At 39.5% G+C, this 13,071-nt stretch overlaps 1 protein-coding gene across 2 annotated transcripts in view; it reads right to left on the bottom strand.

Annotated features, from left to right (window-relative positions):
• DNAJC6 (DnaJ heat shock protein family (Hsp40) member C6) overlaps positions 1 to 13,071 on the bottom strand; it is a 145,904-nt gene that overhangs the window by 88,176 nt on the left and 44,657 nt on the right. The gene's annotated exons all lie outside the window — the stretch shown is intronic.

Genomic DNA, 13,071 nt, shown 5'->3' on the forward strand with positions numbered 1-13,071 from the left:
AAGGAAGGAAGGAAGGAAGGAAGGAAGGAAGGAAGGAAGAAAGAAAGGAAGAAAGAAAGAGAAAGAAAAGAAAGAAAGAAAGAGAAAGAAAGAAAGAAAGAAAGAAAGAAAGAAAGAAAGAAAGAAAGAAAGAAAGAAAGAAAGAAGGAAGGAAGGAAGGAAGGAAGGAGAAAGAATAGAAAGAGAAAGAAAGGAAAGAAGAAAAAATAAGTAATGCCTAGTTATACTTAAAATATAAATGGTAGGGCGCCTGGGTGGCTCAGTTGGTTAAGCGACTGCCTTCGGCTCAGGTCATGATCCTGGAGTCCCGAGATCGAGTCCCGCATTGGGCTCCCTGCTCAGCAGGGAGTCTGCCTCTCCCTCTGACCCTCCTCCCTCTCATGCTCTCTGTCTCTCATTCTCTCTCTCGCAAATAAATAAAATCTTAAAAAAAAAAAAAGTTAAAAAATATAAATGGTAATTTCCTTTCATCCTTAGGAAGCACCCAATTTTATCCTCCACCTTCAAAATTCTCTTTAAACAGGGATGTTCTGAGCACCTCATTAGGTATCAAGCCTGCTGACTGCCTCAACCAAGAGTTGTAGTAATAGATATCCCACACATTTATGAGGACTATAGGGTGACCACAAATTGCCTTAAAGCTTATGAATAATCCCAGTATGAATATAATGAAGAAAATGCTCAAAACCTTGTAAAATGAAGAGAAACATGATCTAACTTAAAGAAACCTCCAGATAATAAAATATTGCCACCATGGTCTTACTTCATGTCAACCTCTTGATAGAGCCAACATTTATCAAGTAGCTACTACAGGGCAGGGAATGCACTAGGTACTTTTCTGTACCTTACCCCATTTGATTTTCCTAACAATCTGATGAGAAAGACATTATCTGTTTTGCAGAGGGGCTCGGATGAGTAGAATGCTTTGCCTAAGTTCACAAAGTTAGTCAGTGATGTCAAAATTTGAATCTGAAGAGCCGCTGGCTCCAACTCCAGTGTACTCCCCACTTCTGTACTACAGTATTTCACAAGAAAACCAGTGGCCACAATCAACAAAGAGCAAAGAAGGTAACGCAATTGTTTCATTCATACTTTATGCACAGATAAGAGACAAAAGGATATATTTCAAAATGTTAACAATCGTCATCTACAGAAAACAAGTTTATCAGTTATTTTTTCTTCTGCGCTTTCCTGCATTTCCTAAATTGTTTTGCCCTAAATATATATTACCTACTTAATAAAAAGTAATTAAAACCCATTTCCATGGTGCCTGGGTGACTGAGTTAAGCGTCTGCCTTCGTCTCAGGTCATGATCTCAGGGCCCTGGGATCGAGCACCAGGTCAGGCTCCCTGCTCAGTGAGGGGTCTGTTTCTCCCTCTCCCTCTACCCCTTCCCCCCACTCATGCTCTCTCCCTCTCGATCACAAATAAATAAAATCTTAAAAAAAAACTCATGGAAGTATCACAATGTAATGCCAGTTTCAAGTACCATTACCACCATTTCTCACTTACGAGGCTGCCAAAAATTAAGAAGTTTGATAACAACACTCAGCTTTAACAAGGGTCTGGGAAAACAAGTAGTCACATATACTGTTAGTAGAAACTTAAGTTGGAACAAGGCTCTTTAGACAGCAATCTGGCAAGATCTATCATAATGTGACGTGAGTGTGCTCTTTGCTCCTTCTCCTAGTAATTCCACTTCTAAGAATTTATCCCATGGGTGTACCACACATACAATACATAAATATATATTCAAAGATATTTGCTGCTTATCAATAGAAGAATTGGGACAGTGCAATTTAAAGTAGTCATTAGAGAAAATGAGGTACTTCGCTAGGTAAAAATGTATAAAGTTATCCAAGACATAATGTTAAGTAAAAATCAAGCTCTATAATAGCATGATAGAAGGATTCCAGGATATACAGGCATTTATTATATATGAATGTGTATGTACACATGTGTCAATGTGCAGGAATCTGCATGTGTCTATGTGGCTGTGTAGAAGCTTGTAAATGCCTAGAAAATTCTGTAAGTACATACAAGAAACAATTAGTATTAATTATATCTGGAGGGTAAAACTAAAAGCTGCAGAGGAAGGAAGTGAACTTTTATTTTCATTTTCATGCCACTTACTGAATTGTTTTATATTTTCTCTTCATAAGTATGCATCCTGCTATAAACAAAAACAGGGTTCTTGTTTTGGTTTGGTTTTGCGTTTTAAGAGACAAGAAGCCGAGCTCTTACGCAATGGCTTGAAAACAAAGCAACATATAAAATAGAACTGTCTTCTGTTATAACAGCAAATGCTCACAAAACAAGACAATGTGTGAAAGCCTCCCAGGTTTCATTGTGCCAATGAGGCATATAATGGAGACAGTCCTCTCCTGGTACGCTGAAAGACAAAGCCGGGCTCCTACCACATTAGGCGATGTAGTGGCTGGATTTTAAGACCAATAATTAAAGTGAAATGCTGCTATACATTTCAAGGCAACCTAAGCCAATTTCCTTAGCAGTTAAAACCCAATTGTTACTGTTCTATCCCTCTAGCTTGTCTCCTTTTAGAGTAGTTGATACATCATGGCCTCAGGGTGCCCAAGACCTCAACTCTCCTCCTCTGCAAATGTGTCATTTTCCGGGATGTTAGAAGACCTGGAGTCACCGATTTCACTGGGACATTCTAAAAACAAAGTATGATAGGGTATAGAAAGCATGTTGCCAGCACTAAGATGCTATGAGAATATTATCATTTGAACTTAAAAAGGCTGACCCTTAATGTTGAACAGTATAGTTACTGATGTCATCTCTCGTATATAAATCCTGTCTACAGTCTCAAATACCTATGAAGCTATGAAGCCACCTCAAATTCTTATTTGATGCAAGCAGCCAAAATGGCCTCTTAAAAACACAACTCAGACTTCATTTGTCCCCCTTCCCTCCTGACTCACTAAGTGCTGGTTGTAACAATGACCTATCCTTTCACAGAGCTTGGCCCCTCTTCCAGGTCTTTGCATTTGCTGAACCTGGTCCTTGAAATGCACTACACACAGTGCTCTCTCTATTTCTTTTTTTTTCTTCCTGTTTGCTTCTGTTTCTTCAGGTGTCAACTCAAATGTTACCTCCTCAACCTCCTCAGAAAAGCCCTTCCTGATTGTGCTCTGTAAGGTAGGCTTCCCTCCTCCCCACCTCCACCTTGAGCTATTCTCTCCTTCACTCTAGTCCTTCCATGGCATTTAGCATACCATATAATCCTTTATCTTTATCTACTGGTTTATGGTGTATCTTGTGTACTACAATGTAAACCCATAAGCACCCAAGTCTTATCTGTCGCATCCTCCACTGTATCACCATGGCTAGAACCGTACCAGCACATAATAGGCAGTCAGGAGACATTCATAAAATGAATGAATGCTGAATTTACCCACTGCAAAGTGCTTTCATCTACATTCCCATATTTCCCCTTGCCTGTGAAACAGGCAGGGTCAGTATGATTTTTCTCATTTGAATTACCTGCCCAAGGTCAAAGCTTGTAAATGACAAAGCCAAAGCTTACATCTGAGGTTTCTGACTCATGACTCCCTAATATCTCCACTGCTCAACAGCAGCCACAAATTTGGACTCGGAAGGATTGAAATAGAGCCATTTTTCTAGGCTTTAGCAATAGCTGAAGGGGAGAGAAAGATCTGTTTTCTTGCAGGGAGGGGGTAGAAAAGACAGGGAGGGGGAAACGGTGTGCTATTATCTTGCACTCCCTAGCTGCAAATTAGTAAGTGAAATTCTTCATCTGAATGAAACGCAGCTACCTCTGGGATGGAGGCTTATGAAACCTCTCATCACCAAGTCACAGTGCGGAACACTTGGCTAATTGAAACAGCAAGTGAAATTTTAGGTAGGTCAGATGCAATTACCCCAATTGGAAAGTGACACCAGTGTTCACACCCACTGGGCCACATGCAGCAGGCTGGGATCTAAGTCACACACATACACCCCCACATACATACCCCCAAATTACAGTCATCCACAAAGCTTCCTATGGCATGGGGTTCCAAGTCTACCAAATATGCTGACTCACTAGAAAAAGGGGAGAAGACGCAGGTAGGACAGGGGAAGAAGAGAAAAGAAGAGTAGCACAGGCAAAGAGGAGAGACAGGGACAAGGAAGCCGAAGATGGAGAGGAAGGCAGAAGAGGAGGCAGAAGAAGAGAATATTGGGAAGGAGGACTGCAGAAGAGGGAGAAAGTGAAGGAAGAATAAACAGTGAAGAGAAATGTCACCCTACTGATTTCTGCTGTGAGGCTCAAGTGGCCAAATGCTGGCACAAGCCAGCCCTTGAGGATTTCTGGGGTCAGAGTGTTTTTTCAGGCCCTTGCCTGTTTCCATAGAGACCGAGAATTCCTGTTTCAACAGTCACCTTCCAGGTTTCTCTGGTGTGTGAGCTTTCTTCCTGTTTCCCCATCAGCAGGCAAGGAAGGACCCAGAGCCTAGGGCTTGCCCTGTGAGAACGGGCCTAAGGGCAGGCTGGCTACTTTACACTACCCTGGCCTCCAGCCACAGCCCTGGACTCAGACCAGTGCCATAGAATTTCAGTTCTAGCATTTCCACTGATTACCTTACTCCTCCCCTAGGCAAACACAGACCCTGCTCCTGCCTCCCACCTCTTCCACAGCACTCCTCTGGAGATCTGCACAGCCTAATGGGCAGCCCACCAAAAAGCTGAAAGCCTGGTGACACCTCATGCCAACCTGACAGCATATTCAGCCCTTGCGCTGGTATGCTCCTGGTGCACCTGTAGCATCGAAAACCAACTGGTCTCATTTTCCACTTCTGGCCAAGAATGAAAATACTACCTCCTCTTCTGCCACCAGGCTAGACACCTCTAGCTTGCCCTATACCTCCCACCCCACATCCAGGCTGCTGTCAGTCTGTCCATTCTTTTGAGCAATGCTTTCCTTTCTTCCACAGTTCACTGGCACTACCCTGGTTTGGGCTGTCATTATTCTCAGGTTAATGGGCACTTATTTGTCTTCCCTGTCCATGAGACACATGCTCTCTCCCTGGCAGGACACCCCTTCCCTCACTAACTCATGAATCCCTGGGGCCCAGGAACCTGTGTTTTCAACCAGGGTCTCAGGTCAATCTGATACAGCCAGGACACAGTTGGGAACGACAGATGGGACCCACCTCTTATGCAGCTGCCAAGTATCTCCAGTATTTGCACATTACATTCTTCTCTCTGCAACTGCAGTAGGATGTTTGGGGGCCCTAGGTAGTTTTGCCTTCGTGTGCTCATTCCCCCCCTTTACAAAAATTATTTTTTACTGCAATGGTATGAAGACGAATTCCTTAATTCCTTACTGTTATACTCATTTATTTTATTCTGGTTTTTAAAAGAAATTAAAATTAAAACATTTTTGTCGGTCTTAAAATTGTTGTGATCCCTAGGCGCCCTGCCTCAGCCCCTCTCCCAAATCTTCAGGACCCTCCCACTGGGTGCAGAATAAAGTCCAACCTTCTCAACAGACTTACCCTGATCTGGGTTCAATCTGTCTTGCCAGCGCCATCCACTATAGCACTTTCGACCCATATGGGCTCTGGCTTCCAGGCCCAAATGCAAATCTCTCAACACACCATACATGTATGACGATGCCACTGGGCCTTACCTCTCAGCCCAAAACAATTTCCCTTTCCTTCTCCACCTACCGACTTCCTGCTCAAACAGTACTTTCCACTGTGGCCTTCCCTCGTCCCCCCGGTTGAGATTATCCCTCCTGCTTCTGCACTCCATGGCACTGCATGTGTCTATTGTTATACAAGTTATTCACCCTGCCGTGTGCCAAATATACCCAATTCTGAGGTGCACTTCTTTCACAGCATAACATTTCTAAAATCAGGAAGTGGCTTATAACACATGCCAAATTCACCCGTGACCAGGTACAGTACGACCAATGTGCCAACAATCATTTTCTGCATGTGCAAACCCAATGTGCCTAGCAAGCACTGGACCATCTGAATCCTTCCTTGGTGCGGTCATTTGCATTGTTAACATCACACACAGGTGAATTTTAATTTTCATCCCTAGTGCCTTTTTAAATTATGCTTTGATGCATTACTGAAAGAAAAAAAATTTTGGATCCAGGCTATGCCCTGTGACATGTCAGGTAAAGCAATTTTAAGAACTAGAAATTGTCAGCTCTCTTGGCCCGTCATGAAAATTTCCTAATTCCTTAGACCATGAAGGGCTTATTAACTCAGACACTGAGCTGCTCTGTCAAATGCTCCTAAGTAAATTTTGAGAGATGTTGTTTAAGTAGACAATAACTATAATTTAGCTTTTTCCTGAGTTTTGCCAATGAGGAAATGTACAATTTAAACTCAGGATGCTTTAATCCACCTTGAAATTATAGACTCTTTCCAAAAGGAGTTCAAAATGGTGAGTACAGGTTATAAAAGGACACCATAATGCTTACATAAATTGCAGATGGCCAAAGGTGATACAAAGAATTTTTAATATTAAACTTGAAAGTAGCTAAGAATCCAACCTCCCAATACTGATGAAGAAACACACAAATCTACAGATAAAAGTCATCTATTGTTAGTTTGTTAAAAAAAAAAAAAAACTATACATTTAGTGCTTCTTTTTTTTTCTGCTAAAAAAAATTATCATGATGATGAATCATACAGTAGGTTGTATTTTTTTTTTTTTTTTTTTTGGTCAAGAAAGCAGTCTCTTGGTAAGCTTATTATTTCTTTCCATTTCCACATTAGAAAACTCTTGGGGGTCTGGGACTATGTATTATCTTTCTCTCCCCTCTAGCGTCCCTTGCATATGAAAAATGCTCATTTTTGAGTTGGTCTAGCTTTCTGCCAACAGTTTCATTTCTATCAAGTCTGGCCTCATTTCTATTAAAATCTAGTTGCATGCTTATTTTGTGGTTTGGATGGGTACATTTCATTATAAATTCCCTTTTTAAAACTTCAAAATCAGTGCATGCTTTTATTCATTCAACGAGTATTTATCAGGCTCCTAATAAATGCCAAGCAGTGACAAGAATACAAGGTGAGGAACACACAGCCCTGCTCCGAACTTTACTTAGAGTCTAGAGGGAGAGATAGGCCAGGCAACATATCACAACCTAATGTGGTAAGAGCTAACGGAGGGATATACAGGCTGGGGGAGGAGCATGGAGAGTGGCCATCTCATGCAGTCTACAGGGGTTAAGGAGCTCAAGAATGAGCAGGAGATAACCTGGAAAAGTACACATCTAGAAGACTCTGGGAAAAGTTGGCCTAACCTGAGAAAACAATGTGTGCAAAAGCATAGAGATGGAGGTGGGGGGCAGGGGACCTACCAGTGGAGACAGGATAAGAAGTTCTACTGGGCTGGCTTACAGAGGTAGCATGATGGGCTTCTGATGTCCAGTTAAGATAAAGTGACTTTATCCTGAGAACAGTGGGGACTCACTTTCATTGGCAAGATATTGCTCCATAAAGTTATAAAGCGGTACCAATTATATTGTTCTCTCAGTGTCAATAAGGATTTAATCAGTCTTATTCCATACTGCTTTTTCTCTGCCTTCTTCATTTCTAGCATTTTAAAATTCTTTAGGTTCTATTTAAGTCAAGAGAGTTATCTTGGGGTGCCTGGGTGGCTCAGTTAGTTCAGCATCTGCCTTCAGCTCAGGTCATGATCCCGGGGTCCTGGGATGGAGTCCCATACTGGACTCCCTTCTCAGTGGGGAGCCTGCTTCTCCTCTCTCTCTGCCTGCCGTTCTCCCTGCTTGGGTTCTCTCTCTCTCTCTATGTCAAATAAATAAATAAAATCTTAAAAAGAGAGAGAGAAATCTTATTTACAAGATTCAAAATGAAAAACAACTACATTCCTTTCAGTTACCTCAGACATTCCTATCTCTCCTTACCACAGGGAAAGCAGCAAATAGAAACATTCACCGCGGAATTCTTCACTTGAAACTTTATGGACATTTCTCTACAACATTTTACTCAATGTAGAATAAGTAGAGCATGTGTAACCTCAGACAATTTGCTTAACCTCTCTGTACCTGGTTTATTCAACTACAAGGAAAAATTAACTGGGGCACCTGGGTGGCTCAGTCAGTTAAGCATCTGCCTTCGACTCAGGTCATGATCCCAGGGTCTGGGGATGGAGCCCCACATCGGGTTCCCTGCTCAGGGGGGGAGTCTGCTTCTCCCTCTCCCTCTGCTGCTCCCCCTGCCTGTGTTCTCTCTCTGTCAAATAAATAAATAAAATCTTAAAAAAAAAAAGAAAAAATTAACTTTCACCTACCTTAAAGAATTCTTATGAGGATTAAATAAGACACCATAGGTATAGTGTTTAGCAAAATGGCCTGGATTGTAATCATTGCTACAATCAAAAAATTGTAACAATTTTTATGTTTAAGCATTACTGAACAATGTATATAAAGATACATGGTTACAACTTTATATTTTATTATAATTTTAATCATGCATATACACATTTATTTTATATATATATGTTTACACATACTTTCAGTAGGGGTTATCTCTAAGACAAAGAATCAGGGAAGGGGGAGGGTATATTATATTTTCCATTGTATTCTTTTCTGTAATATTTAATTCTTTTCTAACAAGAGCATGGAAAACTTTTATGATAAAAACTTTTATAATAAAAATTAATTTAAGATTAACATAACATAATAAAAAAGAAAAGAAAAAAATTAATTTAAAAACCTTGTTAAATAAAGCAATATATTGGGCGCCTGGGTGGCTCAGTCGTTAAGCGTCTGCCTTCAGCTCAGGTCATGATCCCAGAGTCCTGGGATCGAGTCCCACATCGGGCTCCCTGCTCAGCGGGAAGCCTGCTTCTCCCTCTCCCACTCCCCCTGCTTGTGTTCCTGCTCTCGCTGTCTCTCTCTCTGTCAAATAAATAAATAAAATCTTAAAAAAAAAAAGCAATATATATGTAAATATTATATATTATTATAGATATCTATATATTTATATTATTATAAATCTATATAGCTAATATAGCTATATATCTAAATATATCTAGATATATATCTAAATAAATATATTTATATACATCTTTTTATATATGATTTATATATATGATATATATTTAGATAGATGATTAACCTAGAAAAGAAGACAACTGAGCTAAGAGGAGAAACAGGATCCGTTCTCTAATTTTCAAAGGGTGGCCATGTGGACAAAGGATTAGATTTATTTTGTACCTGGAGAGCCAAAAGGCCTAAATAAAAAGAAAGAACTTGGTGCTGATGAGAACAGTCCAAAGGTACAGACTCAGAAGGCAGTGATAGCTCCAACACAGAAGGTGTATGTCATAGGCTACATGGTCATCTTTCTGAGACTTGGTTCAAAAGATTCCCCTTCTGGGGTGCCAGGGTGGCATAGTTGGTTAAGCCTCGGACTCTCTGTTTTAGCTCCAGTCTCGATCTCAGGGTCCTGATCTGAGGGTCGGTAGATGGAGCCCCACAACAGGCTCCATGCTGTGCTCAGCATGGAGTCTGCTTGAGACTTTCTCTCCTTCTGCCTCTGCCCCTCTCCACCCCATACTCTTATACTCTTCTCTGTCTAAAATAAATCAATCTTAAAAAAAAAAAAAAGATTCCCCTTCAAAGTCTATGAAACCTGGCAGTCTCCAAGCATTTGAACTTTGACAGAGATGTATCCTTAAGCAGCTATCTAGAAACATTCAAACTTTAGGCACACATTAAGTTAGTAAATCAATTGCCTTCAACCTACAAAACCCTTAAATGGGCAGGTATTCCTAAGAAAGGAATATTAGTGTATATATGCTTATAATATTTCAATGCAGTATGAAGTTATCCAAATAAGTACTTCATAATAATAAAGTCTGATTCAAAATGTAGATGCTGTGTAAATACCACCTAGAATAGCATTTGTTAAGGGTAATTTTTGCTTTCAATCAGATTTATACTAAACAGGAAAGTATATTAGCATTCTTCATTATCCTTACACTTTTAAATCCCATTAAAATCTGGAAACAGATTTTAATTGGACTACTGTTTTATGGCTTATCATTATGAATATGGTAAGTAAAGCCTTATGTTGGAACATGTTAGTGACTCAAGACTAAGAGTTCATTTGTGGATTCTACTTTCAAGGTAGGTGAAATGAACGCAAGGTAAATATGGGGTTCCTGAACTAATGACTTGGGATAGCTACAGTGCCATCTGGGAGATGAGAGGATGACCTCTGAATGACAATCTTTTCTAGAGAATAATTCAAGAAGAGAAAGTGAATCAGGGCAGGCAGAGAGCTCTGGAAGACACACATCTGGCTTGGGGGCTACTCTGGAATGTACCACTTGAGAGTCTGTTGACTTAGAAAGTCATTAAACTTCTCTGAACATCTGTCACTCTTTCATCTAAAAACAAGAGGGGAAATCCAAGGAGATAATATTATTTCCATCTCAATAATCAGTTGATATTATACCTACACAGAAAGACAGTTCAGTTCAGTGGAGAAAAATTTAGACCTTAGAGTCAGAAAACCTGAATCTGGCTGTCACTAAGTAGCTATTTTTTTATTAACATATAATGTAATTATTTGTTTCAGGGGTACAGGTCTGTGATTCATCAGTCTACTAAGTAGCTATTTTACCTTCTAAGTCTCCTACCATCTCTAAGAGTAAGTTTCCTCTAATTCTAAGGACACAAACAGCAAAATAAAGGAAAACTGCAAATGTATTCTCATGTTGTTTTAAGTCTCAAACTAAAAGCTCTATTGTAAGAACCACTATTATGATTCTCCCTTTATAAATGGGGAGCAGGCTTAAAATTTTTCTAGGTTTTACAGCTAGTAACAATAGTGCAGATGTTTGATATCAAGTCTCTAGGCACAGACATGCCACTTATTCTGCCTAATAGACTTCTGGGGAAATGAAATAAGGTAAGTGTCCAAGTGTACCACCTATTATAAATAGCTATACAAGTGTAAGATATTGTTAGAACTAAGCTTTAAATCCTCTAGATTTATTTTTAAATCCTCTAGACATATTTTTTCCATTCATAAACATTTCTGTTAGACCAAAGCCCCATGAACCACCTCTCCTATCCAGCATGTCACAGTACAATGAGTTGAATAAATGGGCAGATCACTGCTGTTTTTAGAAATGATCCATGAGCTTAATTAAATATCTTAAACAAATGGATACATTTACACTGCACAAGGCCACTCTTTGAGGATCTAAGAAGAAAGAACTATAATTAGACAAGATAGATATAGTTGCACTAGTCAATGAAACTTGCTACCCACGAAGAGAAACCCCACTCTCAGGGCCCAATTGTTCATCCAGACCAAACAAACAGCATCTTCTCAGACTGTTCTCAATTGCAAATATGCATCAAAATAGTCATAAGATACACAGTACTGCCATAACAAAGCCACAACATTCCCCTAACCAGAAAGAGGAATGGGGACGGGAAGAATCCTTGCAACCTCTTCATACAGGGCTAGTTTGATCAAGTTGAAGAATCAACTCCTAGCAATAGTGCTTTAGAGACAACCATATTCTTAATTAAAATGTTTTCCTATTACAACAGTTTATCAATTCACTTCATTTTTCTTCTCTAAACCTATTGAAAAAGTCTGATTTGGTGAAAAAGACAATCCTCAAAAATCCAGGACTCACTATAGGCTGCTGTGTGTTTGAGTTACTGCTCCTGTCATCTAATAGTGTCTCCTTCACTATTATATTCCCCCACAGTGCTTAGCACAGTGCCTGGCATATAATGGACTCAGGAAATAGGTGTTAAAAATATTCTAGGATGTAACATACTTCAAAAACAAATTCCAATTCTTAAAATAAGAATCCCTATGAGAAGTGAAAATATACAAAATTTCATTTCCTGAAAGTGGGGCTCCTCCTCATTCATTGGAAATTGTTCATTCCATATGTACATGTCCACAATGTTCCAGAAAGGATTATGGCGGCATCATTTGGGACGCATAAATCTTTTTCTTTAAGACTTAAAGGAGATCACATCCAGTCAAAAGATGCTTTGGACTTTATCACAGGTTTAGAAAATCATAAATCAAATACCCATGTACAACATCAATACCAAAGCTGTTAGAACCATTGGTCCTTCAGGTAGTTTTAGCTTTAATTTAAAATGGTCCTGAGAGGGGCGCCTGGGTGGTTCAGTCATTAAGCGTCTGCCTTCGGCTCAGGTCATGATCCCAGCGTCATGGGATCAAGCCCCACATTGGGCTCCCTGCTCATTGGGAAGCCTGCTTCTCCCTGCTTGTGTTCCTGCCCTCGCTATCTCTCTCTGTGAAATAAATAAATAAGATCTTTTTAAAAAATAAAATAAAAATAAAATGGTCCTGAGAAAACATTCTACCAACACCTTATTAAACTTCAATAAGAGCTTGTATGGGTAAAATATGTTTTCAGGTCAGGACACTTGAACATCTGTAGATGATATTTTACCCCGCTTATGGGATAAGGAAAATAGAAAACAGTAGTCCAGAGAGAGCCATTACACAACTAAAAGAAACAAACATTTATTTGCAAAGTGCAAGAATTAAATTCAGTTTGTTTTCATTACTTCCCAAACAACCCAACATGAATCTTGCCTCTGGAGTCCTCAGTTATCCAGTATATTAAAGTTGTCAATGTAGAACAAACCATTGAGCACTTCGATTACAAATTATCTTTATGTAAATAACCCTCTGGTCCTGGTTCCTTGAAAAGCTGAGGAAACAGCTATAATAATACCCCTGGTCCAACATACATATATTAAATGACTGTTTTGCTATAGAAATTGGTAAAAGAGCATTTCCGACAGAGAGAAATCCACCTTGTTAAAATGCTTTATAAAAAAAAAAGGTTGCAAGCCCAGATACAAAGTTTAGAGGCATTTTCATTTTCCTTACATGTAACGTTTATGAAATATTGGTACACTCAATGCAAAAAGATAAAGACAAACAAGATCAAAGCCAATAGCTGATGAAATGAATGTCATTGTACAAATCATAAAACCTGTGTAAAAGGGCTCTAGATAAAAATTTGCTCAAGGTAAAAATTGCT

The sequence above is a fragment of the Mirounga leonina genome, unplaced genomic scaffold (genome assembly GCF_011800145.1).
Source record: "Mirounga leonina isolate KUSES-001 unplaced genomic scaffold, KU_Mleo_1.0 Mir_173, whole genome shotgun sequence".
In the NCBI taxonomy this organism is placed as follows: Eukaryota; Metazoa; Chordata; class Mammalia; order Carnivora; family Phocidae; genus Mirounga; species Mirounga leonina.